Source organism: Pinus tabuliformis, chromosome 2_2 (genome assembly GCF_031772625.1).
Source record: "Pinus tabuliformis cultivar Carrire ecotype Pingquan chromosome 2_2, CPIR1, whole genome shotgun sequence".
In the NCBI taxonomy this organism is placed as follows: Eukaryota; Viridiplantae; Streptophyta; class Pinopsida; order Pinales; family Pinaceae; genus Pinus; species Pinus tabuliformis.
In genome coordinates, this window is record NC_142300.1 from 453325073 (window position 1) to 453337674 (window position 12602).

Sequence of the window (12602 nt, forward strand, 5' to 3'; positions counted from 1 at the left end):
GGACTGATGCTGCAGTAATTACAGTCCTCTTAGGCAGCTAAGATTGGAAGCAGTTCAAGTCATAAGGGAGGTCGAATCAAGCTTAGTAGGAAGAAATTCCATCTCAAGCAAAGGAAATCAAGGCCAAAGGTTTGAAGCAGACGGAGTTCGAAGTGGAAGAGAAGCTGAGAGAAAGGAAGGAGCAGAAGGGTGACTATCATCAAGGGAACTTGTGTCTTGATCTTGGAGTGGCAAATAGGTCAATGGTCTTGGTCTTGGTATTCGTCAATTGGAATCTCTATAAGGAGAAGAATTTTTTCGGGTTTTCCTCTCAAGTAGGAGAGGTTTTGGCCCTAGCTAATAGCCTATATTCTGTGTCTCTTGTCTCTTTATGGTTTATGCATTGATAGTTGTTTGATGAAGAAGAACACTAATAACCTAAGTAAAAGAAAATCCTAATCTAAAGAAGTAAAAGAAAATCCTAATCTAAAGAAGTAAAAAAAAACTCACAAATAGTTACTAATAGAAGAGAAATCACCTAATCTTGATGTCCTAGATTTCTCAACAAAGGGCTGACGTCAATTATAATCTGAAGTTGATGTCATTATAGTGAAGGACGGACCTACAACTCTTTGTCCTGACTTTCTAGAAGATTACCCGGTTGGACCTCAAGGCAATAGTATATAGTGGAAGGGACCAGAACTATAGGCCAAAACCTTGTGAAAGAAATGTGAAAAGATATATGTCTAACACAAGTATAAGATGCAGTTATGCTACCAAGACTTACCTCATTTACATAGAAGAAAGACTAATCACATCATCAAAGTTGGCCTATACAATACAATAAACTCTAATAAGGGACTGAATATTGGTGGAGAGACTATAGCCTCCTCTATAGACGATATATATGCAAAGAACATTGCAAGCAGCCCTAAGAAATCCCTATGATCAGCATCCTAGTTCGATAACTGAAGGTCTAAGGTACCTCTATTGAAGGAAATCAACTCATGTCAACTAAAGAATCAACACCAGATCTCTGCAAGGATGGATAGGTAAGGTTGAAGAGGTATGTATAATTTTTGTGCATTTCATGATCTATGTCAATTATATTAAGTCCTCTAGGTCATGGTGATGATCTTTTGAAAGATAGTAAAAGGGTCTGCATAGATATATATTAGAGACCGTGACATAATTGATATGTTAGCATTCAGATTATTTCCTTATGAAGACTAGGTCAATGAATGAAATCTCATGTATAGTAGGCTTGTCAATAATGTCTATAGGGTTTTGCAAACTAACCTATTAGTATGCTTGTAGAATTTGCAATTTCTTAAATGGCAGATCTTGAAGACTTTGAGAATCTAGGGTTTGTAAACCCTAGCAAAGATTTGATTTAGAAAACCCTAGGAACAAAACCCCTAACTAATTGTTTCCATTGTAAAAAGAAAACCTAGCTCTTAAGAATGACACTATGTTGATATGGGAACAAAATTGGTGAACAAGTCCAAGATTAAGAGGGAGTTGACCTTCTTCAAAAGGATAAGTACTCTACATCCCCTTGATTACTACTACTACTATTATCTTTGTACTTTGCCTATATTTGTTCTTTCATAGTCTTCTAATAAAGGTTGTAGGTCAAGACAAGATCTATCTAAGCTTGATTAGCAAATGGAAGAATTGGAAGAACATGGCAAAGCATGAAGATTAAGAAGGAAGAAGAAGAAGTTGATTAGATGGCAGCACAAAAGAAGAAGTTCACCTACCTCAGTCGAAAAGAGGGAGCTCTAATTGGTTTGATTCAGAAACACATTGATTGGGTTGACAGTACTGATGATGATAGAGATACTATTGATGATTGGGAGCTTATATGATTTCCTAGAAGAGCATGAAGCATAATTCTATTGCAATGCGGGAAAAGAAGACGTGAAGGCTTATGAAGAAGTTTGGCTCCATAAGGCATTTGATGAACTATTTGATGACACATTGGATTTGATATGAAGATTGTTAGAAACCAGGAAGGTCGAAACTCATTATGATGTGATGCAGATAGGCGCCAAGAAGCTACAACAAATTTCCATTGAAGAACAGGTAGCCAATGAATAGATGAAGTTTCTTTCTATGAAAGGATTAGTATTTTTGAGACAATCTTAAGCTTGTGGTTATCTCCTCCCAGGTTGAGAGAGAGTGAGAGTGGACATCGTATTCTCCATGTGTCATGTACTATGGCCAGGACTAATAGTCATAAGCCTAGTAAAGGCACTGATAGGGAGAATGGTGGATTGGATAAACATCTGGGACCAATATTTTTGAGGATTTGTACTTTGACCAGGACTAACTATCGTAAATCAAGTACATTAATCCAAGATAACAATAGTCCTGAGGACCGATATTTCTTGGTGTCAAATATTATGACAATGGATTAGGAAATAGTCCTGTGAGGACATACCTGCTGAACACTCGAGTGGTGTACGTGCCTGAAAGGCAGTGGTGTCCAAATTTATGCCTCCCAGCATTGTGCTTTGATCTAATGGAGAGATAGAGCTTTAAGTCAAGGCCTTGCTATTTTGACAATCTTGGTTATGATGATGAAAAATCATCATTGATACTTATCAATCTGGATCCTTTCTTATATGAATATTCAATTTGAGAGTATCATGTTGTGTGATTATGAATACCTCCCTAGTTAACAAGAAGTATTGAAAAATGTAACTAGTGTCAGACTTCGTAATGTAATAAATTTTTATCATTAACATATTTATTATTATTATTTTATTTTTAGCCAAAACATGTTCTTTATGCTTATAGGGTCAATTGAGTCAAAAAGAATTTATTATGAGTCAAAAAGAAATGTATTTGAGTCAAGTCCCATTTAGACATTTTGTAAAGAAAAAAACAGAAATTTTTTATTGAGTCAAAGACCACCAAAAGTTGTCAAGTTGGTCCTCCTTGGGAACAAGTCAGATTTGGCCTCCACGAGCCATCTATTCAACCCTCCTAGACAGCTATATATAAGAGAAAGTTCAACTCATTTGGAGATCATTCATTCAAACACAAGAGGTACATCTAAAGCATGTGAAGGAGAACAAAAAGCAGAAGTCAAAAGAGAGAGAATTGAAGTCAAAGAAGAGATCATTTTTCTTGACCGAATTTCAGACTTGAAGATCGAATTTTTTCTATCCTACTGCAGGCCCGAAATTTGGGACAATTTGACCATGTTTGACTTTGACATTGGAGGTGACTTGGAGAAGTGTTTGACTTGACATTTTGGTGGCAGTCTTGGTCTTGGTCTTGGTCTGGGGTATCTCATTTTGAACTGATTCTATAAGAGAAGGATTTTTGTTGGGCTTTCCCCCATGTGGGGTTTTTCCCTGACTTGGAGCCTAATTTCATGTGTTCATTGTCTCTTTGTGATCTTTATGTTTTGGTAATTGCTTGATGAAGATAACATAAAATTTAATAAGAAGCCAACAAACATTTACAAGTAATTATCAAGTTAAGAGAAATCAATCATTATCTACTAGCACTTGGTTTCTCAACACTGAAAACAGGATTTGTAAAGAATTGTAATCTGGAAAACTTTTATTGTCAAATAATCTTGTTCTTGTTCTTTGCTACACTTAAAGTACTCATCAAACAATCAAAATGCTGACAGTTGAGATACCCTACGAGAAGCATTCTATTGAATTGTGCTGCTATGCTTTCAATATGTCCATGAAAAGAAAACAGTTTCTTGTACACTTGTATTTCATTATATTTGTAATTCATTTTATCTCATGACCTTCATTGTATTTCTTGTACAGATTGCTTTATTACATCTCATTACACTCTTCATTACTGCTCACTGTAGGAGATGCTTAACACACTCAAAGTGTACACTCTAGCCATTGTACTTCTGCAGTCACATTGGCTATACTTGACAAATACTGGACATTAATATTTAAATCAGATAAAATTCAATTCAATTATTGTTAGCTGAATCATGTTTCTTATAATTTGACACATTCTGTTTTGGCTGCCCAGACACTGAATCTTCAATGCTGATCAATAGCTCAGGATTCCAAGTGCTTCAAATTTATTTTAGGACTGATGTTTAATAGATGTGTAAATGTAGTCAGTATAGGCAGTCTACCATATATAGAGAAAAACTTGAAAAAAATGATGCATGCCTTCAAGGTTTTTAAACAGAGCCTCAAGCTAGAAAATATTCTTCAATGTTGCTTACCAAATTTTCATGTGTACCAAACAAGGCTGCTTGGAAGCAGGAGTGGAAGCAGGGAGTGGAAGCGGAAGCAGGAGCGGGGAGCGACCATTTTCAGAAGCTTTCGGGTTGCGAGAGAATTTTATATAATATATGCTTTTATATATTTTGATGTATATATGTCAACAAAAGCATGTAGAATGATGAATTAGATATAAAAAGCATAAAACCATGGATTAAACCATATAACATCAATCATCTAGTAAGTATAATCTACATCTGTGAAAATTCTATCACTGCAACAAATGATTTATTTTACCTACTTATTTGCCAATAAGTTATTTACGAAAACTTTTCAATAAACATTAAAATAAATTATGCTGCAGATATCACACCATAATACAGAAACAAACACATGCACAAGAATCAACACATCAACACAAATATTTTGGACAAATGTCCCCGGAAAAACCCAATGCGGGAAAACGGTGCAGCATAGGAGGATTTTATTATTCAGCAATTCTTCAGTACAACTGGATGCCAAACTGGCTTACCCAACAGAGAACAAATTCTCCAGCACTTCTCCCAACCTCAGCGTCACGCCGTCAAGATCACTGGCCTCTACACAGCTCCCAGACCTTCTGCGTCAACTCCTGCCTCTCTATGTCAGCACTAGGCCTTTCTGCGTCACCCACGCAGGCCTTCCAGTGACTGCGCAGTCTGTTGCCTCTACCTCTCCAACCTTTGCGTCGGTCTTCTAGTGTTGATCCTGACTCTCTGTTTCATACCTGCTGCCTCCTGCTGCTCCCCAAACCACTAGTTCGAATTTCTCAGCTAACCCCACTCCAGAAATCGAACTAACCGGTCTCCCTCACTGTGTTCTCCAACTAACCGTCAAGCCTCTTCTTATACTTTTCATGTTGGTCCTTCAACGGCTGAGATTAAATCTCTAATTAACGACTAAGATTAGATTTGGCTTGATCCATGACTTTTGGAACCTTCTAACCCAGTTTTATATTAAACCCATTAATATTTTATTTTTCCCAAGTTTCGACTTAGGAACTCCATTAAAAATATTAATTGTTTTAATATCTCCCAAACCGGTTAGAATCTACCCAAACCATTTCTGGGTCTTGGAGATCTCATGTGCTTTAGCCTCTCCACCAAGTCTCATGGCTAGAGCACATCCGATGCTACCCCAAATCAACACTCCCTCTTAGCGAGGATTGTGCTTTAGTAATACTCCATACTGAGCATTACTCTGATCATACAGCGTCGGTACCTGTGCTGATGCTAAGCCTCCCCGCCCAACATCCTCTGCATTGTTGCATCCTGTACTGTTGCCCATGGCTCTATCACTTCCACTGCTACATTTGTACTGCAGCTCCCTCTGCATCCGAGTTGTTGCTGGTCCATCTTCCCAACACTGCATCTGTGCTGCAACTCCTTCTCATCATGTTGCATCGTGCTACTGCTGACTGCTACTACACTGAAACATCATGCCCAATTCTGCTACTGAAATGGATTCTTTATCATCCCCATCTCCTCCCTGAAATAATCAAACTTGGTTCTTCCAAGGGCCTTGGTAAGGATGTCTGCCACCTGTTCTCCTGTAGGAGTGTAGCTCAACTGTACAGCTCCTCGTTGGACACAGTCTCTGACAAAGTGACATCGGATATCAATATGCTTTGGTTGATCATGAAACACTGGATTCTCAGAGAGCTTAATGCAACTCTGGTTATCACACATGATCCTAGTCACCTCCATCTTTCTTCTGAATAGGTTCACAAGCAGTTTTCTAAGCCATATGGCCTCGCACGAAGCTGTGCTTGCAGCCATATATTTTGCCTCTACTGAGCTCAGAGCCACGGATTTTTGTTTCCTACTGCACCAGGAGGTCATTCTTGATCCAATGTTGAAACAGTACCCAGAGGTACTTTTCCGATCCACTGAACTTCCCGCCCAATCTGCATCAGTAAATCCACTCGATCTGATATCCTTACTCCTAGTGTACAAGAGTCCATAAACAACTATTCTCTGTATATATCTAAGAACATGTTTGGCTGCTGCCCAATGCGCCCTCTTTGGCTCCACCATGAACTGACTAAGGGTGTTGACAGCGTAACAAATGTCAGCCCTGGTGTTGACCAGATACATCAAGGACCCTATGAGCTGTCTGTATAAGGTGAGATCAACATCCTTGTCTTCTGATGCATCAATGTTCTTCCAATTGGTGATCATTGGAGTAGCCATGGGTCTACAATCCTCCATCCTGAATCTCTTCAGGATTTCTGTAGCATATCTCCCTTGCCCAAGGAATATCTCCTCCTTTTGTTGCCAAACTTCCAACCCTAGGAAATAATGCATTCGTCCCAAATCCTTCATACCAAATTCCGTGGCTAGATTCTTCTTGCAATCCCCGATGAACCTGGATGATCCTGTCAGGGAGAGATCATCCACATACAATACTAAGATTAGAGGCTCATTCTCTACAACCAGATAGTAAAGATTTGGATCTGCGTCACTCTTGACAAATCCCATCTTCTGCAAGTAGCGATCGCTTCGACCATATCATGCTCTAGGTGTCTGTTTCAACTTTCAACAAGGCCTTCTTCAAGCTGCATACATGGGACTTCTTCTCATGTGTCTCAAAGCCCTCTGGTTATTCAATGTATACCTCTTCTTCTATCACCCCGTTTAGAAATGTCGTTTTGACATCCATCTGATGAATCTCCCACCCCATCTGTGTTGCAAGAGATATCACGGTTCTAATAGATGTATACCTGGCTACTAGGGCGAAGGTCCCTTCGTAGTCAATTCCTTCCTTCTTAGCATACCCTTTAGCCACAAACCTGGCTTTATATTTCTCAAGGCTATCGTCTGCAGCATATTTAATCTTGTAGATCCATCTCGAACCTACCATTGATCTGTCTTGAGGCCTTGGCACTACCTCCCAAACATCGTTCACCATTATGGAGTTGTACTCCTCTACCATCGCATCCAGCCAAACCTGATGTTGTGTTGCCTCCTGAAAACTGGCAGGCTCCCCATCCTGAACTACTAATGTCTGATATCTATCTGGTTGTTTTCGCTCCCTCTTATTGTTCCTTGGCACATCGATGAAGTCCTCTGCATCTCGCAAAATCTGACGAAGTTGCCCGCTTGTTCTTCCTCTGCCAGCAGGTACTTCTGTTAGCTCCTCCTCATCCTGTGATTCTTCCTGATCTATGGAAGAATTCTTTACTTCCGTTGGTTGAAGAAGTTTGACCAACGACTCCTCTTTTGACTGCTCCTCGGAAGGCATTTCTCGAGATTTTCTGAAAGCCTTGTCCTCCATGAACTTCACATCTTGTCGAACTACTACCTTCCTGCTCCCTGGAAGATAGATTATGTATGCCTTAGCGTTCTCGCTATATCCCACTAGATATCCTTTCTCTGCAGTTTGATCCAGCTTCTTCCTTTTTTCCTTGGGTATGCGGCAATATGCTAAGCTCCCATATATCCTGAAATGACTGACCTCAGGCGTCTTCCCTGTGAAGACTTTCTCTGGAATAATCTTTCCCAATGCCCGATGAGGAGTTCTATTCTGAACATAAACTGTTGTGTTGCATGCTTTTGCCCATAGGAATATTGGCATATCTTGATCATACATCATGGCCCTAGCTACTTCTACAATAGTCCTGCTCTTCCTTTCTGCTACTCCATTATGCTCCGGATTGTAAAAGTTGTCCACTCCCTTCTGATGCCCTCCTTAGCGCAAAAATCAATGAAGTCCTTATCGACATACTCTCCACCATTATCTGAGTGTAAAACTTTTATTTTCTTCCCAGTCAAGTTCTCCACCAGAGCCTTGAACTCTTTGAATCGACAGAAAACCTCGTCCTTGGCTTTTAGAAAATAAATCCAAGTTTTCCTTGAGTGGTCATCAATGAAGGTAAGGAAGTACTCGACACCACTAAGAGCTTTAGTGGACATAGGTCTGCAGATATCTGAGTGTATCAATCCTAGTACACTCTTAGCCCTGTTCTTACTTCTAGGAAATGTTGCTTTAGCATACTTTCCCAAAGCACATCCTCTGCATACATCATCTCGTTCCGTACTAAGATCCAGAACTCCTGTTATAGTGTTTCTGAGAATTCTTAGAGCCCCATGGTGCAAATGTCCCATTCTTTTATGCCATAGTTCGTTCAAATTCTTGTCTCCATGACTGCTTATTAGTGCCATTGGTGATTCTAGTTGTAGTCTGTACAACCTGTTACTTTTGATCCAGATATGCACTTTCTTTTTCCAGCTTGGGTGTTTGATGTATACATTCTCCTTGATGAAGAAAATGTCATAGCCTTTGCCTTGAAGTTGCGACACGGAAAGTAAATTCATCCCCAATCCTAGTACACGCAGCGCATTGGTAGCACAGAACCACTCTCTGTTTCTGTTTGAAAAACTATGGTACCCCTCCCTAATGGAGTACATTTTGCCTTGTTCCCCATGGTGATCTGAAAGTTCATCCTCTCCTCCTGATAGTCTGAGAAACATTCCCAGATTCCCGTCATATGCCAAGAGGCTCCACTATCTATATACCATACTTCTGATGATGCGGAGCTACTCACACGAGCCACTCCTTCTTCCAGCCTGGAAACCAACATAGAGAAAGTGAAGTTACTGTCTCTTGTGCAATTTTCTGAAAATCTGTGCAAGTCTCCTGATGTAGATGCCTTTACATCATGGTCTCGACCCATAATTGATTTTCCCTTCCTGTCTCTGATCACTTCCTCTGATACCATGTGAAAATTCTATCACTGCAACAACTGATTTATTTTACCTACATATTTGCCAATAAGTTATTTACGAAAACCCTTCAGTAAACATTAAAATAAATTCTGCTGCAGATATCACACCATAATACAGAAATAAACACATGCACAAGAATCAACACATCAACACAAATATTTTGGATAAATGTCCCCAGAAAAAACCCAATGCGGGAAAACTGGTGTAGGAAAAGAGGATTTTATTATTCAGCAATTCTTCAGGGCAATTAGGTGCCAAACTGGCTTACCCAATAGAGAACAAATTCTCCACCACTTCTCCCAACCTCAGCGTCAGGTTTACTGGCCTCTACACAGCTCCCAGACCTACTGCGTCAACTCCTACCTCTCTGTGTCTATACTAGGCCTCTCTGTGTCACCCACGCAGGCCTGCGCAGTCTGCTGCCTCTACGTCTGCCTCTCCAATCTCTGCGTTGGTCTTCTGCTACTGATCCCGACTCTCTTTTCCGTGCCCGCTGCCTCCTACTACTCCCCAGACCACTAGTTTGAATTTCTTAGCTGACCCCACTCCAGAAATCGAACTGACTGGTCTCCCTCAGTGTGTTCTCCAACTGACCCTCAAGCCTCTTCTTATACTTTTCTTGTTGGTCCTTCAACAGCCGAAATTAAATCTCTAATCAACGGCTAAGATTAAATTTGGCTTGATCCATGACTTTTGGAACCTTCAAACCCAATTTTATATTAATACCCATTAATATTTTATTTTTCCTAAGTTTAGACTTAGGAACTCCATTAAAAATATTAATTATTTTAATATCTCCCAAACTAGTTAGAATCTGCTCAAACCATTTCTGGGTCTTGGAGATCTCATGTGCTTTAACCTCTCCACCAAGTTTCATGGCTAAAGCACATCTGATTCTACCTCAAATCAACAACATCAATCACATGTCCACAAGTTACAAGTTACAACATATCAATTCTCATGATTCATCAATCTTAAAGTTTCAAAGTTTCAAAATTCAATATATAACATTTGTCATAACTAAGGTTGTACTTGTAACCATTACCAAACTATAACAAAGTGTATCAAACATGAAATGAAATGTTTCAACTTTTACAATTCATATTCATAATTCATGAATCATTACCAATGAATAATAATTGTCAACTTCAAACTTCAAACTTAAATTGTCATATATTGTTCACAAAAAATACCATTATAAATATGAAAGAGTCAATAGTCATAAAAAGTACTAGAAACTAGAAACGACAAGTAAATTAAAATTTCTTCTTGCCATGAAAAATTTCTAATTTCTTTTCTTATGGTTTATTGAGAGTCTCCTCCCGCATAGTCGGACGGCCACGTCTAAAACCAAAAGGCACATGACCTTCACAGGAGGCTGTCGGTGGAGGTGGTGGCAAAGTCAGTGCAACTCGAGCATTGCTAGTGGATGATGAGAGTGGCATGGTGATGTTGTTGTTGTCGCTTCATCCTCAATGCCAATGCTTATAGGGTGAAGCAAGCATCTCTCAAGGCATTTTGAATCACCCTGGCGACACCCTTTTGGCTGTTATGCGAAACTCGAGGAAATGGCCCCTTGGGATCCACATGATGACATTTCTAAATTCCTACATATAGAAGAGGGAAAATGGGATATTGGTCATCATTTTGACAATAATCCAATATCTGACACTAATGATGACCTTATCATTCCTTCACGTTCTTCATCATATCACTCCCAGAATGTTTATAAGGACAATGATGAGAATGATAATCCTAAGGTAACTCCTGAAAGGAAGTTCATGAGCTTGAACATTGGATCCTCCATTCTCTGTTTACAAGAAAGGATTAGATGGTGCAAACTGGATTCGTTCCCTTCATCCATAACTCCCTTCCATGATGTATGGTTTTCTTATTTTCCCACCTCCCACCCTTACCTTGCATATGATTATGGTTATGCTTGCTCTTGGATTTATCTCATGATTGATCATAAGGATAGGAGGAATGATATGGATCTATTAATATGTTGGTTACATTGGTTATATGACTACACTTAGGTCATGCATAGTATTTTAGCATTCATGTTAGTGTAGGATGCATTGCATATTGATTTTGCATAGCTACTATCATCATACCATGTTCTCATACTAGACTACATATATAGATTAGACATGCATCTTAGAATAGATTTATTTTTCGGTATGATTTTATTCATTGATGAATAACATGGGTGATACAAGCATGCCCAATGCACATGCTTCTAATAGTTGTTTTGTGGTGTCCAGAACACAGGTCTATGTCCCAAGAGATTGTTGGAGTTCTCGTGACCTCCCCTCTCGAGTACATAGCCATGCGTTCTACAGTGAGCTCATGTCCTAGCTGGAGCCAGATGTTAGCCACCAAAAGGGGGTACCCCTAGGAGAGTTTTTCTCCTATTCATCTTCTTTCAGTCAGCCGCCAACAACCCCTAAGAGCCACCCATAGCCAATGTGATGTGTTGCTTTATCTCCGCTCCCTACATGTATTGTTCGTTTTCTCGCCCATCTGTTGAGAGTATATGTTAAAAGGTGGGCAATCCAACCCAAAAGGTATGTTTTTCATTGTGCAATCAGGTGCTTATGCTTGTTTTTCACTTGAGCATATTGAGAATGGAGTATTGGGTGACTTGGAAGTTGGAAGAAGAAAGGGAACTACTTGAAAAACCCTATTGGCCTATGGCTTTAAGAAGGGCACTACTTGGGAAACCCTTATTTTGGTAGTATGGTCTCATTGTTTCGTTCCACATTTTTCACTCCCCTTCGTACATTACAAGCCCTGTTTCATCATTTTCTCTCTCTAGGTCCACATGACCACTAGGTCCACAAGGCACTGACACACCCCCTCCCCTTGTCCCATATCTAAGTCGAGCTTGGAAACGTTGCCTTGCAAGGTGACGCAGCTAAAAAAAAAAAGTTAAACGCATATCATGGCCACAAGCAAGAAAAGAAAAAGAATATTATAAAATGCAAAAGATGGCCAAGACATTAAAATAGCATGTGGGAAAAAGCCAAACATGAGCTCTAGGCCTTATCATTCTGGCCATCGCCTTGGTTCCTAAGGCCCATGAGTGCCCCTGCATCATTAAGAAACCCATGCACATCTGAACCCCTAGTGGGCGATGAACTGCCCCACCTTAAGGGAGTAATAATTGCTTACATCATACACAGTGTTGTCACCTAAGATGTACACCCAAGTGCAGGAAATGTTTCTAACCCCACAAGGTATAATATTTAAGGCACAACCCTCAGAGTAGAGGCTTTCACCTAATCCCTACTCACTCTGTTTAAGCTCTCTCCTAGATAAGCTAATGGGGGTAGTCCCTAGGGATAGTTAGAAAGGGAAAACTTGTTCCAACAACAACCATAGGAGACTAAGGACAAGGCAATTATTTTTCTAAGCAACTTGATTAAAAATTATTTAGCAAGTTTGATTACCCAAAAGAGCAATGTAAATATTTAAGAGACAATCTCAATAAGATCAATAAGACAATGACTAGATTAACAATGATAAACCAGTGCCTTAAAACAAAGCTCAATAGAGATTCAACCAGTGTTCCACGGGGTCGCATCCCCCCAGCTGGGGGTCGAGTTTCCTAGCTCCCTCATGCTTTGGGGACTTG